Below are 15,695 nucleotides of genomic sequence, written 5' to 3' on the forward strand. Positions count from 1 at the left end.
GCCCATATCTATCTATCTATCTATCTATCTATCTATCTATCTATCTATCTATCTATCTATCTATCTATCTAAGTCTCGCCTCTAGTCTCCAAACCTTTAAACGTTCCCTGAAAACTCACCTCTTCAGAGAAGCCTATCACATTCCAGACCCACCCACAGAACCTTCAGTGCTTCCCTATCTAATTACATCCTCTCTGTACAGTCCACATAACATCACATATCTTGTCTTTCTTTACTCTCACATCCTCCTGACACTTGGCCAACATTGCGGGGTGATCATATAATACAACCCATTAAGAACCTAGCAATCTGGTGGACCATTATGCAATAGATAGCATCTATCCTTGTGTATCAATGCCTATTTCCCTATAGATTGTAAGCTTGTGAGCAGGGACTTCCTACCTCTATGTCTGTCTGTATTTACCCAGTTTTGTTCTATATTATTACTGTTGTTCTAATTGTAAAACGCAACTGAATATGCTGCGCTATATAAGACACTGTTAATAAATAAATAAATAAATAAATAAATATTGTATATATAAATGAAGTTATGAACAGATATGTGTATGTGATTACTATAGGTACAGTGATAGAGCTGTGTGTGTTTTTAATATACAGTAAATGTTCTATTAAGACCTACATTACAGTCTATATTCACTTATTGTAACTATTTATAACCCGGTGCATTTAGGAATGAGTTAACAGTAGTAAGGAGAAGGTGATTGCAAAATTGTGTTCCATTAAAAATGTAATTCAAATAACCCCCTTGACTTTTATATTTTGATTTATTTATTCACTTCCCAATGACCAGCGCCACAGGGAGGGGCCTTTATTGCAACTCATCGATTTCTGTCTTCAAAACTCCTCAAAGCCTAAATTCTACAAGTACCACGTGGGTGCGGTATAATACTGTGCTAAATTATTGCACCAGATTGAACACATGACCTCTGCGAAATTAGCGCTGTCCAATCATATGAGACCAGGACGCGTTCCTGTGTTGTACAGTAGTTGGAGAGGGGAGTTTTATAGTTACAGTAGCTGGTAATTACTGAGACACTTACAGTCACAAGCCTTGTGGGCGTAATTAGCCCGGCTGTAGTTATATAAAGCATTAAGCCGGTCGTGTTCCCAGAGTGATGCTCTGTGCGATATACTCTGCATTTGTTACACCTTTATTTTTTCTCTCTGTTTTCAGGAGCTGATGCATAAACAAATGAGAACTTAACTAGATACAGACGATTCCAACTAGGTAAGAGATGCACTGTTACTGAATGATACATGATGAATAAATATTGCCTATGAGAATTGCAATGTACGAGTGGAGTAAGTCACAAATGACTATTTTAATATTTATAAAAGAGAGCACTCTTACTTTGTAATATGTTCTGCTGCTGTTTTATCCGCATATACCTCTTACATTTATAGCGCACGCATCCCCTAGTGACAGACCATGACATTCTGTGTGCTGGACCAATGACATTTCACTAAGAACCAGTGACATCATGTTGTACCGTATGCATTGGTGATGTCACTACAGTAATTCCGAGCAAATTTCTCATGTGTAAGGTGAATATTGGTTCAGTCCACAACACTGCCGCCCGCGCTGTCACCAGGTGGTGGATAGACTTTTATATGAATGTCTGTGGCTAGTGTGAAGTTTTGCCAATGGGACTTACAAGGAGGAAGACTGGTGTAATACATGATCCTTACAGTCAGCCACAGTTTCCATTCGTGTGTAGTTCAACCCTTGAATGCATTCATTGCAATTGGTTCAGTGACTTTAAATGTGGCAGTGTCATACTGTAAGTATGTTCAGAACCTTTAATAATATTACATAGTGAGATATTACAGGGAAAAGGCTGTATTTCTATGATAGGCGATTATATAGTTATCCCCTAGTTAATTGTGTGCCCAATATTAGTGTCTGAGTTCATGTTACGCCCAATAGAAGCATCTGAGTTCACATTATGCAACATTCTAGTGCCCCCTGTTCACATTATGCCACACTCTAGTGCCCCCAGTTCACATTTTGCCACATTCTAGTGCCCCCAGTTCACATTATGCCACATTACAGTGCCCCCAGTTCACATTATGCCACATTCTATACATAACATCACATATTTTGTCTTTCTTTGCCCTCACGCCCTCCCGACACTTGGTAAACATTGCGGGGTATCATCATACAACCCATTAAGAATTTAGCAATCTGATGGACCATTATGCAATAGATAGTATCTATCCTTGTGTATCTATGCCTATTTCCCTATAGATTGTAAGCTTGCGAGCAGGGCCTTCCTACCTCTATGTCTGTCTGTTTTTGCCCAGTTTTGTTCTATTACTATTGTTCTAATTGTAAAGCGCAACGGAATATATATGCTGCGCTATATAAGAAACTGTCAATAAAGTGCACCCAGTTCACATTATGCCACACTCTAGTGCCCCTATTCAAATTATGCCACACTCTAGTGTACCAGTTTACATTATGCCACTCTAGTGCCCCAGTTTACATTATACCACACTCTAGTGCCCTCAGTTCACATTATGTTACACTCTAGTGCCCCAGTTCACATTATGCAACACTCTAGTGCCCCAGTTCACATTATGCCACACTCTAGTGGCCCAGTTCACATTATGCCACACTCTAGTGGCCCCAGTTCACATTATGCCACACTCTAGTGGCACAGTTCACATGATGCCACACTCTAGTGCCCTCCATTCACATTATGCCATACTCTAGTGCCTGAGTTCACATATGCCACACTCCAGTGGCCTCAATTCACAATATGCCACACTCTATATCCCCCAGTTCACATTATGCCACACTCTAGTGCCCCCAGATCACATTATGCCACACTCCTTTGCCCTCAGTTCACATTATGCCACACTCTAGTGTGCCAGTTCACATTTTTCCATAATTTAGTGCCCCAGTTCACATTATGCCACACTCTATTGCCCCCTGTTCACATTATGCCACACTCTAGCGCCCCCAGTTCACATTATGCCACACTTATTGCCCTCAGTTAGCAATGGTGCACTCCTGCTTATCGCGATTTAACTTGGCAGCTCTATTCCTCCTCCTGTGTGCTCTGTGCATTGAATCTGCTGCATTTATTGCAAGGCAGCAGCTTGGTAGAAAGAGACAGTTTACAAATTACTCGTCATGATCCAATGTAATCAATAAACTGTATAGAATTCACTAGTATTGTGCCAAGCAGTTTGTAGACTTTCTGTACTCAATACAGTGTCACCTGTTCTTCCTACGCAGTTCGACACTGATACCAATGTGATTTAGGTGCAGTGGAGGCAGTCTCTCTAAGCCTCCGACCTCATAGCAAGGGTACCCTGACAAGTGAAAAATAAATATTGGCCACATGATGATGATGAAACTACTCAATCCAATATCCAACCTTCACTGTGCAGTATTTCATGTACTATTGGGAGTACTGCCGCCATAGAAGAATAATCACAATGTTGACTAGATCTGCAGCAATATTAGAATTCACCATTGCAGCAAATTTCATTCATGGCTTTTTCCAAGTCACAATAAGCACAGTATTGATCAGAAATATCTATACTGGATAATTTCTAACACATGTGTCAGTGCATTTCCATCTACATTTATTTGTCAGGGTGACAGATCCTATATTGGTCTATTATCTTCTATAGCCCTGTCCCCCAACTCCCATTGGCTCACAGGAGTCATGGGAGGGCTTATAGAAGATGACAGACAAGCAGAGTGATGCCTCCTGCGCAGATCAGTTATATACACAGTGGCAGCTGCTGATCCCTGGGTAACGCAAGCCAGCACATATATCACATACAACATCACCTGTAATATGTGGTCTGAGCTGCAGTCCAGGGGCATTAACCGCCACTGTTTACCACCCTTATTCTCCACTACTCCCCTATTCAAATGCTATTTTCCACTTCTTTCTTTCTCCTCAAACTTCATTCTCCACTATCCTCATTATCCACCACTTTCATTCACCACCAACCTCATTCTCATCTAATCTCATTCTCCTATACTCTTATTGTGCTCTACTTTCTTTCTCCTCCACTCTCAACCATCATTCACCACTCATTCTTATTCTATTCTCCACTTATTCTCCACCATCTCCTTTACCGCTATTCTCGTTTGCCAACTCCCTTATTCTCTACCACTTTCTCCTCATATCTTCATTCTGCACTAAACCACTTACCCACTACCCTCATTATTCACAACCTCATTCTCCACCATTCTCATTCTCCACCAACCTCATTCTCAACCACTCTCATTCTCCACCAACCTCATTCTTCACCAACCTCATTCTCCTCTACCCTCATTCTCCACCAACCTCATTCTTTAACAACCTCATTCTCATCATTCTCCTCTACCCTCATTCTCCACCAACCTCATTCTCCTCTACCCTCATTCTCCACCACTCTCATTCTCCACCAACCTCATTCTTTACCAACCTCATTAACCACCAACCTCTTTCTCTTCTACCCTCATTCTCCACCACTCATTATCCTCTTTTCTCATTCTCCACTACTCTCATTTTCCACCACTCTTCTTCTCTACTAACCTCATTCTCCTCTACTTTCAGCCTCCACCACACTTATGCTCAACTACCCTCATTCTCCACCATTCTCATTCTACACCAGCCTCATTACCCACCAACCTCATTCTCCTCTACTCTCATCTTTCTCCTCTTCACTTATTCTCCTCTACCCTCATCCTTCTCTTCCCTCTTTCTCCTCTTCACTCATTCTCCACTACTCTCAGCCTCCACCACTCTCATTTTCCACCATTCTTCTCTAAAACATCATTCTCCACCACACTCATCCTCAACCATCCTCATATATCACCACTTTTTCTATACTGTCATTATCCACAATTCCAGGTCTGCCCTAGCCTCATTCTTACCCACCCTCATTCTCCACCGATGTCATTTTGTGGTTTAGCAAAAGAGCTACAATTAGCACTCTGGAGATGGGTCGAGGGGAAGGGAGCGGGTATTCATCTGGTGCAAACCACAACTCAATTCTTTTTGCCACATGTGACTGACCAGAGGTAGGCCCAGGCATTCCTAGCAGTTAGAAATAAGGAAAGCTTTTCTCGTGTAGCTAAAGGCAATTTCACGTGCATCACTGAACAGTTCTGTATCAGATTTAATAAATCAGCAGTTTTGTGCCTATGAAGCCTGGTTGCAGAAAAATAAATACAAAAATGATTATTAATATAACATTATTAACACTATCTGACATTCTCATGGCAATGTAAATTGGAGCCGGGGACAATACCATTCTTCATAGCGCTCCGGATAATCTTTGAATACTGATACGGGATTTCTGTGAAAAGTTATTTTAAACTCTGTATTTGACAAACTAGCGGCTTAATGGTGCACATTATTCTAGTCATTATTCTCAACAAAAACAGTAGCTGCACTGGCCGGTAGTGATTTGTTTTCTTTATTTAATATTAATACAATTCAGTAATATGCCACAAAGTCATATCGCCCTTGCATGTGTTTTAAATCATCCCAAGAAGGCAGCCCGCAGTGTTTGCAGTATTGCAGCTGCCAATGTAGCCCTGGGAATAGATTAGCTATAGAAACTGCATCAGTAATGCAACCACTAGTGGGCGCTACTGCATGTAACGTGTACTGTAGCTTCCAGCCTGTGCATGGGACACTCACAGTTATACGGAATTGGGGCATTCAGAATTACTTTCTGCCTGGATTCCCCCTGTATTATAGAAAAGCTCAGACACAATGTTAGTCATCTCTTCAGTGTTATCCAGAAGTGCAACAGGTCACCTGAGGCCTTAGGTCTTCCACACTCATACAGTAGGTCCCCTCGCCAACCCTCTGCTTTGGAAATATGATTTAGTATAATACAGTTTTCTAACAACTCTTTGGACATTCTTAGTTTTTTTTTATTAGTAATAAATTTGCAAACGTTGTCGTTATGGGGTATTGTATGTAGTATTTTCAGGGGGAAAAATGAATTTATTCTATTTTGGAATAAGGCTGTAACATATCAAAATGTGGAAAAAGTGAAGTGCTGTGAATACTTTCCGGATTCACTGTATGCCTGTAATATGACAGTTAGAGGCTGATTGATTGTTACTTTATCTCTCTCCACTTTATATCCCTCCAAGCTTTGCCAAATATACCCCAATGACACCAGCATTGACAATTTTATTGGTCGGTTTCCCCACAAGTTAATTGCCCCCAATCATCTTTAATACACCCCTGATCTGATGGAGACTTTGTTAAAGATAAGTTCCATGGATACAGTTGGGTGAGGGTTTGGTGAATCCCCTGTAGACGGAAGGACTTTCAGCAATTCAAGTCCTGATCAGTTTTGGTAAATTCCAGTTCCAGTGTGGGAGTTTTATTCCTTAAACAGACGCATTATACCTATAATCTATATGAAATCTGGTTTTCGGGTGCCATGTTCTAACTTAACCCTATTCCCCAAAAGTGACTCCCCTGGGGCTGTTGTGCCCACTCTGGTGGGTCCCTGGCTTCCTGCTCACGCCCGCCGCTGATCGCCTCATTCCCGCGCACTCCTGCAGACAGCACTGTGCTGGTGTGATTTTCAGTTTTGGGGTGACTTGTCCTTCATCTGATACAGTTAGTGCATCCCCAATATATATATACCCCAAAATATATTCAACTAACATAGAGATTATAACTTTATTCATTCTCTGCACGGTCTACACATAACATTTATCTTTTAAAAAGAAAACGTTGTTATAGATTTTGCTATCACTGTCTATGTATACAAGCCCACACAGTACACGAAAGGGGGTATTGCATATAACGGACATATGTTGGGGGTTAGCATCACTTACCTGGTCTCACAATGATCTTTCTTATATTGGAAATTAAGATATTCGTGCTAGACCGCGTGACACTATTGCAAAGAGAATCAAGACGGAGATATCAATTTAAATCTTATCCAGAATGGTCATCATACTACAGATGTCATCTCGCTGTGACAAGTATTTATTCCGTTATAATGACTACACATTATTTCTCTGCTATCTATATACAGGGATGCACCAAAGCTGTTGACACAACATAAATTTATAATGATACACTGCTCCAAAGAGAAAGATTTTTTTTTTTTCATCTAGAGATAATTTAGGTTCATCATGATGAAATAATTGGCAGGAGATTGAATAATGGATGATATTGTTTAATTTAGAGATTGGCCTCTAGTAAGATTAATTAGACGTGTACAGATTGTGCTATATAAACACACTGCGCCCAAATTGGCCAGCTTGTCATTAGAGAGCAGAATACACATTGCCCTGTCGCCGCAAGCCCACAATATTTGTGTCTGTTAATTAGAACGAGGGGTGGATCTAACGAACTGTAATGAGAACAATAAGGACGGAAGTTATTTGATAGAAGTAATATGGAGAATTATCAGCTACAGTGGATTGTCATGTCTGTCGCTGGATTTTATTAGCGAGATCAAAATCTTGCAAATTGAGCATAGAGGAAGCAGCCAGGCTTGGCTTCACATAAAGGGGACAAAAATTGGACAGAGGTAGTCATTCGATGCACAGGCGAAAACCGTCAACCAACCAATCAGTGTGCTTCCTATTGTTCCTGGTTGCCCGATGACATTGAACCATCATAAACGGAATCGCTAAGAAGGTTTTATGTTCTGCCAGATCAAATCAGATGTTTTTACCTGGGAATCATTGTTTGGCTGCTAACACAGTTGCTATATTTGGGCAATTTGGCCAAAAGCTGAAGAATTGGCCGGTGCAGCTAGCATTGAATCCCCAAATTAAGAACCACATTAGAACATTTCTAGTTGAAATACATAAACTCATTTTGGCAATATAGTCTGTAAGATTCTGATCAGGGCCAATCCAAAGGGGGCTCACCCTAGGTGCTGGGAGCAGACGTTAATATTAAATATACTTCCTGTAGGTAATATTCTGCCAGAGCCGAGCCAAGCTGCTGTCAGTAGGTGGCAAAGCACAGAGGTAACACAAGCCAGGAGAAGGAAAGCCTCAGCATTGTAATCAACTGATTATAACTGTAATATACACTAAAGACATAAATGTGACCATGATTACGTATGCACACAAATTTCATACAATTGCACAAGCAGAGGCACACCTCAAATATAACATATAAGAGGTGCAAGTAGAAGAATTATTCTACAGTCAATTACTCCACAATCCAATAGTCTACCAATAAGATGGTATAAGGATGTATCAATGACATTGATCTCAGCACTGATTTCCTGCTGGATCTGAATATCAGCCTGATGACTGGTAATCCCAATCGGTGTCAGGTGTGTAAAGCTCCCATTGATTAAATGATGAAATGTTTATGGCACCCACAAAGGAACAAGGACCAGTAATGCTCAATGCTGATCCATATGGGGGGAAACACATGGTAGAATCGGAAAGTTCCACAATAAGAAGTTATTTGCTTTAGCTAGTGATCCTGATAACCTCAATACAGTCATTTAGTGATCATGGCTCCACCCCCAGAGTCCAGTTACTCGGCACGCGCCTTCAGAATAAACAGCCGCCGCGGTGATCGAACAACTAAAACATATATACACCCAGATAACGGCACTCAGTGGTCTTTCATCCGGCCATAAATGTAGCAAAGGCAGCATCTATTACAATAACGTTTCGGGTTTATTACATCATGACCCCTGACGATGCGCAATAAACCCCAAACCTTGCTGAAGTAATAGAGGCTGCATTTGCTTGATTTATGGGTGGATGAAAGGCTGCTGAGCGCCGTTATCTTGGTGAAAAAAATAAATATAAATATATATATATATATATATGCAATGTATATCAAAAACACACCAAACTGTTTCTGTACATTAGAAGGACGGAATGTTGGTTACAATTCTTGCAACATTTGTTAAGCTGATGAACTGCGCCAAAGTCTTCCTCATCTGGCCAGTCCTACTCGAGCACTCACATTTATAAACATTACCATCGCTATCACGTTGGTGTTAAACATACACTATGATTCCTGGTTTGATGAGACAAGTAGGGACTCACGCCGCTCACCAGGTACAGCAATTTCAGGTGCAAGGGAAGTTGATAGTATATGGTATATATACTGTATGCACACGCAAGACTCCAAAGTTTGTAGAAAAACACAATGGGCAGGGTGTAATAACATACGAGATCGCTGGAGGTTTGGGATGCCATTACATCGCGCTCCTTGGGCCAGATGTAATGACTTGTAAGACGTCCGGAGCTCCGAGACCCTAGTTGGTAAATACTAGTAGCGCATGCATGATAATGTACTAGGTTAATAACAGCAATGTACTGTAGCCATACTACTCTGCAGTATAAGGTAACATATGTATAATGTATAACTCAAGTACACAGTCTGGAACCTGATTCGTAGAGGAGGAGGAGGGCCCCCCAGGCAGGGGGGCCCACCACGGTTTCCTCTGTGCCCCTATGGGCCAGTCCAACCCTGTACTGAGTGACACACCGGACAGCAAACTTGTCTCATTATAGGTCAGGACTGGTGCTGTGCGGTTATAAGTACATGAGAGAGTTACAATTACTTCCTCCATGGCAAGAACAACGGTCTTCAGCATTTGGCAACCATTACAAAAGGGACATCACTTGTGGCATATCTGGTGTATATACTGTACGGAAATAAGGTATATCCTGTGACGTGACACCACGGGACAGGCGTAATATATCCCACTTGTATAGTAAATTTGCTAACTGCAGTAAAAGTAAATGTCTATAGAATAAGAACAGCCACGTACACGGGGGGCAATTCAGACCTGATCGCTAGGCTGTGTTTTCGCACAGCGGGTGATTAGGTCTAAGCTGCGCATGCGTATGCACCTCAATGCACAGGCGTGTCGCACGGGTACAAAACGGATCGCCGTTCAGCGATGGGTTTGTGCGAAGAATCCATTCGCACGGGCGATCGCAAGGAGATTGACAGGAAGAGGGCGTTTGTGGGTGTCATCTGACCGTTTTCTGGGAGTGGTTGGAAAAACGCAGGCGTGTCCAAGCGTTTGCAGGGAGGGTTCCTGGCATCAATTTTCGGTCCCGGACAGGCTGATGTGATCGCAGCGGCTGAGTAAGTCCTGGGCTACTCAGAGACTGCACAAGATCTGTTTGTACAGCTCTGCTACACATGCGATCGCACACTTGCACAGCTAAAACACCCTCCCCCTGTAGACGGCGACTATCTGATCGCAGGGCTGCAAAAATCACCTGCTAGTGATCAGGTCTGAATTAGGCCCACAGAGAGTTACTGAGGATTGAGTAGCTGTCATACAGATGCCATCCTGGACATTTAAACACTTTAAAAAAAAAAGGGAAATAGTCAGTAGTGAAATCATTGCACATTAAAGAGCAGTAAAACTGAAGCTATTACTGATATCCTGATGTTACTGATACATGTCCGCACAGCCACACGTTTACATCTTGGACACCATCCAATATATTTTATTGGGAAATAATCACCAGTTTGCACCTGTCCCCGTAGAGAGTAACACGGTGCTTATTATTTCAGTACTGGAATTATTTCATGAAAAGGGTTTTTTCTTCTCTTTAGCATAGGACGCATTATTTGAACTCCATAAAATGCACCTTTTTCTCCTGCACAGCTGTATTTCTGTATCCGGCATACGTAGCAGAACAGATTGGCTGCAACAGATGCTGATATATTGGCAGATTACAAACTTTAACTCATTAAAAGTTAACTTTTCAGATGACTACAGACTGAGAGTAGTTTAATCACAAATTGAATGACCATAAATGTCTTAGTTTAGTCTTAAAAATATATCAGTGACTCATTGAAAAAGTGTCATAAAAAAATAACATTCTGTGGGCTACAGTACTGTATGTAGGGTTTGGTGTAGGTGTCCAGCCATAGAGAGATATCTGTAGTTACAGTAGCATAGGGTAGGTGCAAGTGAGTGCGGAGGGTGATGCCGATTGGTGAGCCAGGTAAGTACTGTACGTAGGGGGCTGGCGTAATCATGTGAATAAAACATTTTATTCCCTTATTCACACTTTACTTCCAACCTGTCATCAAGTCCATTGTGCAGGTACTGTACTTTTGAAGGTTGGATAGCTGTAAATGCGGTCCCTGAAGTGTACAGTATAAAGATGCCCATCAGTGCCCTAGGAGCTAAGTAGATTGGCCAGGTATATAGAAAGAACTTCTTCTAGCGATAGGAAATAATCACGTTTGCACCTGCTGTGATGCGTGGGGTTTACGCATGCACCATTTGTCTGCTCTTGTGATTAGTACAGTGTAAAACATGTACTGGAAATAAGGACTCGTGAGGCAGGTTTTCCGGCAACAGAGACTGTGCATAGCATACACAGGCTTAGGCCTGTTCACACAGGTACATAACTGGAAATAAGCAAACATAAAAAGTCCTAGCACTGCCCTATCATTGTGCACGGCCCTATCATCGTGCACGGACCTATCATTGTGCACGCCCCTATCATTGTGCACGCCCCTATCATTGTGCACGGCCCTATCATTGTGCACGTCCCTATCATTGTGCACGTCCCTATCATTGTGCACGGCCCTATCATTGTGCACGGCCCTATCATTGTGCACGGCCCTATCATTGTGCACGCCCCTATCATTGTGCACGCCCCTATCATTGTGCACGGCCCTATCATTGTGCACGTCCCTATCATTGTGCACGTCCCTATCATTGTGCACGGCCCTATCATTGTGCACGGCCCTATCATTGTGCACGGCCCTATCATTGTGCACGTCCCTATCATTGTGCACGGCCCTATCATTGTGCACGTCCCTATCATTGTGCACGGCCCTATCATTGTGCACGGCCCTATCATTGAGGACAGCCCTATCATTGTGCACGGCCCTATCATTGTGCACGGCCCTATCATTGTGCACGGCCCTATCATTGTGCACGTCCCTATCATTGTGCACGGCCCTATCATTGTGCACGGCCCTATCATTGAGGACAGCCCTATCATTGTGCACGGCCCTATCATTGTGCACGTCCCTATCATTGTGCACGGCCCTATCATTGTGCACGGCCCTATCATTGTGCACGGCCCTATCATTGTGCACGGCCCTATCATTGAGGACAGCCCTATCATTGTGCACGGCCCTATCATTGTGCACGGCCCTATCATTGTGCACGGCCCTATCATTGTGCACGGTCCTATCATTGTGCACGGCCCTATCATTGTGCACGGCCCTATCATTGTGCACGGCCCTATCATTGTGCACGGCCCTATCATTGTGCACGGCCCTATCATTGTGCACGGCCCTATCATTGTGCACGTCCCTATCATTGTGCACGGCCCTATCATTGTGCACGTCCCTATCATTGTGCACGGCCCTATCATTGTGCACGTCCCTATCATTGTGCACGGCCCTATCATTGTGCACGGCCCTATCATTGTGCACGGCCCTATCATTGTGCCCTATCATTGTGCACGGCCCTATCATTGTGCACGGCCCTATCATTGTGCACGTCCCTATCATTGTGCACGGCCCTATCATTGTGCACGGCCCTATCATTGAGGACAGCCCTATCATTGTGCACGGCCCTATCATTGTGCACGTCCCTATCATTGTGCACGGCCCTATCATTGTGCACGGCCCTATCATTGTGCATGGCCCTATCATTGTGCACGTCCCTATCATTGTGCACGGCCCTATCATTGTGCACGGCCCTATCATTGTGCCCTATCATTGTGCACGGCCCTATCACTGTGCACGGCCCTATCATTGTGCACGGCCCTATCATTGTGCACGGCCCTATCATCGTGCACGGACCTATCATTGTGCACGGCCCTATCATTGTGCACGGCCCTATCATTGTGCACGGCCCTATCATTGTGCACGGCCCTATCATTGTGCACGTCCCTATCATTGTGCACGGCCCTATCATTGTGCACGGCCCTATCATTGAGCACGGCCCTATCATTGTGCACGTCCCTATCATTGTGCACGTCCCTATCATTGTGCACGGCCCTATCATCGTGCACGGACCTATCATTGTGCACGGCCCTATCATTGTGCACGGCCCTATCATTGTGCACGGCCCTATCATTGTGCACGTCCCTATCATTGTGCACGGCCCTATCATTGTGCACGGCCCTATCATTGAGCACGGCCCTATCATTGTGCACGGCCCTATCATTGTGCACGGCCCTATCATTGTGCACGGCCCTATCATTGTGCACGGCCCTATCATTGTGCACGGCCCTATCATTGTGCACGGCCCTATCATTGTGCCCTATCATTGTGCACGGCCCTATCATTGTGCACAGCCCTATCATTGTGCACGGCCCTATCATTGTGCACGTCCCTATCATTGTGCACGGCCCTATCATTGTGCACGGCCCTATCATTGTGCACGGCCCTATCATTGTGCCCTATCATTGTGCACGGCCCTATCATTGTGCACGGCCCTATCATTGTGCACGGCCCTATCATTGTGCACGGCCCTATCATTGTGCACGTCCCTATCATTGTGCACGGCCCTATCATTGTGCACGTCCCTATCATTGTGCACGGCCCTATCATTGTGCCCTATCATTGTGCACGGCCCTATCATTGTGCACGGCCCTATCATTGTGCACGGCCCTATCATTGTGCACGTCCCTATCATTGTGCACGGCCCTATCATTGTGCACGGCCCTATCATTGTGCACGGCCCTATCATTGTGCACGGCCCTATCATTGTGCACGGCCCTATCATTGTGCACGGCCCTATCATTGTGCACGGCCCTATCATTGTGCACGTCCCTATCATTGTGCCCTATCATTGTGCACGGCCCTATCATTGTGCACGGCCCTATCATTGTGCACGTCCCTATCATTGTGCACGTCCCTATCATTGTGCACGGCCCTATCATTGTGCACGGCCCTATCATTGTGCACGGCCCTATCATTGTGCACGTCCCTATCATTGTGCACGGCCCTATCATTGTGCACGGCCCTATCATTGTGCACGGCCCTATCATTGTGCACGGCCCTATCATTGTGCACGGCCCTATCATTGTGCCCTATCATTGTGCACGGCCCTATCATTGTGCACGTCCCTATCATTGTGCACGGCCCTATCATTGTGCACGGCCCTATCATTGTGCACGGCCCTATCATTGTGCACGGCCCTATCATTGTGCACGGCCCTATCATTGTGCCCTATCATTGTGCACGGCCCTATCATTGTGCACGGCCCTATCATTGTGCACGGCCCTATCATTGTGCACGGCCCTATCATTGTGCACGGCCCTATCATTGTGCCCTATCATTGTGCACGGCCCTATCACTGTGCACGGCCCTATCATCGTGCACGCCCCTATCATCGTGCATGCCCCTATCATCGTGCACGGACCTATCATTGTGCACGTCCCTATCATTGTGCACGCCCCTATCATCGTGCATGGACCTATCATTGGTGCAAATTACCCAAATGCACAACTGTGCATGACCCGCAATTCCTAGCTGATCTTTGTCTACGTGCGAGCGCCCTGTTATCACCCACTTATGGCCCATCACATGCTAGTGGATCTGCGGCTGAGTTGCGTACGACCAGCGCCCTCTGCAGTTCAACATTTATTTGCCTGTATGTGAAGTTTCGCCGTATAGCTCTCCCCCTAACCCTGGTTGTGGCTCCTACAGATGGTTCTAGTCAGTAATATACTGTGTGACCACAGGGGTACCCGTCATACAGGTGTCTATACTGTAGGGTGTATATACACATTTACTAACAGATGATATTTTATATTTATTTTGGAACATTAGTAAATACTGTATGTGGTTTAGCCCCTGAAACACAGCAACAATTTCCATCTATTTGAAATAGATGAAAATCAATCTTTGGTAAATATACCCCCAGGTCTCTAAACTAAATGTGCGTAGCCTGCACCTCTCCATCTATTCCCGAACTACAACACCCAGGAGGCTCTGACAGAAATAAGACCATATTATAATACACGCTTTAGCCATCCGGCCAGTGTTGGCTGGACTGTAAGACATTGGTGATTTGTTAGCAAGGGAATGGTTAAACAACCAAACCATAAACTGATTTAGCTTCACAATAAGTATTGACATTGATTGATTGATTGATTGATTGATTGATTTTATAGTTACTTTCTATTAACCTGTTCCCCTGAATGATTGTCTGTCTTTTTCCTTTTTGTGTGTTCTGCACCATATAGTTCCTTTTGGAAATGTCTGTAGCGTATAAATAAAATGCACTTGGGAAGTGATAGGGTTAAATGCACCAACTATAACTGGTATGTACTGGCTGGGCGGACTAGATGTAACCCGGTCATCTACTGTAGTTATGTTAGTACAACTCATTGCTCTTGAGTGGTTGCTGCAGCTGTTTTTAACCCTTGGCGTGTTTAAATCCAAGTTGTGGCAACATAAGAGTTTGATTCTGCTGTATAGCTCCGCCACACCAAGGAGTGGAAGGCATGCTGGCCTTTGTAGTTCAGTGACAACTGGAAAACCATATAGTCCGACTGTATTTCATTATTATTATTATTTTTATTATTATAATTTTTACTGAACATCATAATGTTTAATAGTGCATCAGGATGACTGGCCTTAATGCCGCAGAACCCTCCTCAGAGGAAAGAAATACATCCAGTCTGCCTACTCCAGCCACTGAGCTCCTCAGAAAGAAGTTTGAGCATGCAGCGAGTCACTGCCCTACAGCGG

At 44.0% G+C, this 15,695-nt stretch overlaps 1 protein-coding gene across 1 annotated transcript in view; it reads left to right on the forward strand.

Moving 5' to 3' along the window:
• Positions 1-15,695, forward strand: part of LRRC4C (leucine rich repeat containing 4C) — a 1,405,504-nt gene that overhangs the window by 1,152,739 nt on the left and 237,070 nt on the right. The window contains exon 5 of the mRNA XM_063946277.1: positions 1,196-1,249. The gene's annotated coding sequence lies outside the window, so the exon portion shown is untranslated. The remainder of the gene's footprint in view (positions 1-1,195; positions 1,250-15,695) is intronic.

This window comes from Pseudophryne corroboree, chromosome 11 (genome assembly GCF_028390025.1).
Source record: "Pseudophryne corroboree isolate aPseCor3 chromosome 11, aPseCor3.hap2, whole genome shotgun sequence".
In the NCBI taxonomy this organism is placed as follows: domain Eukaryota; kingdom Metazoa; phylum Chordata; class Amphibia; order Anura; family Myobatrachidae; genus Pseudophryne; species Pseudophryne corroboree.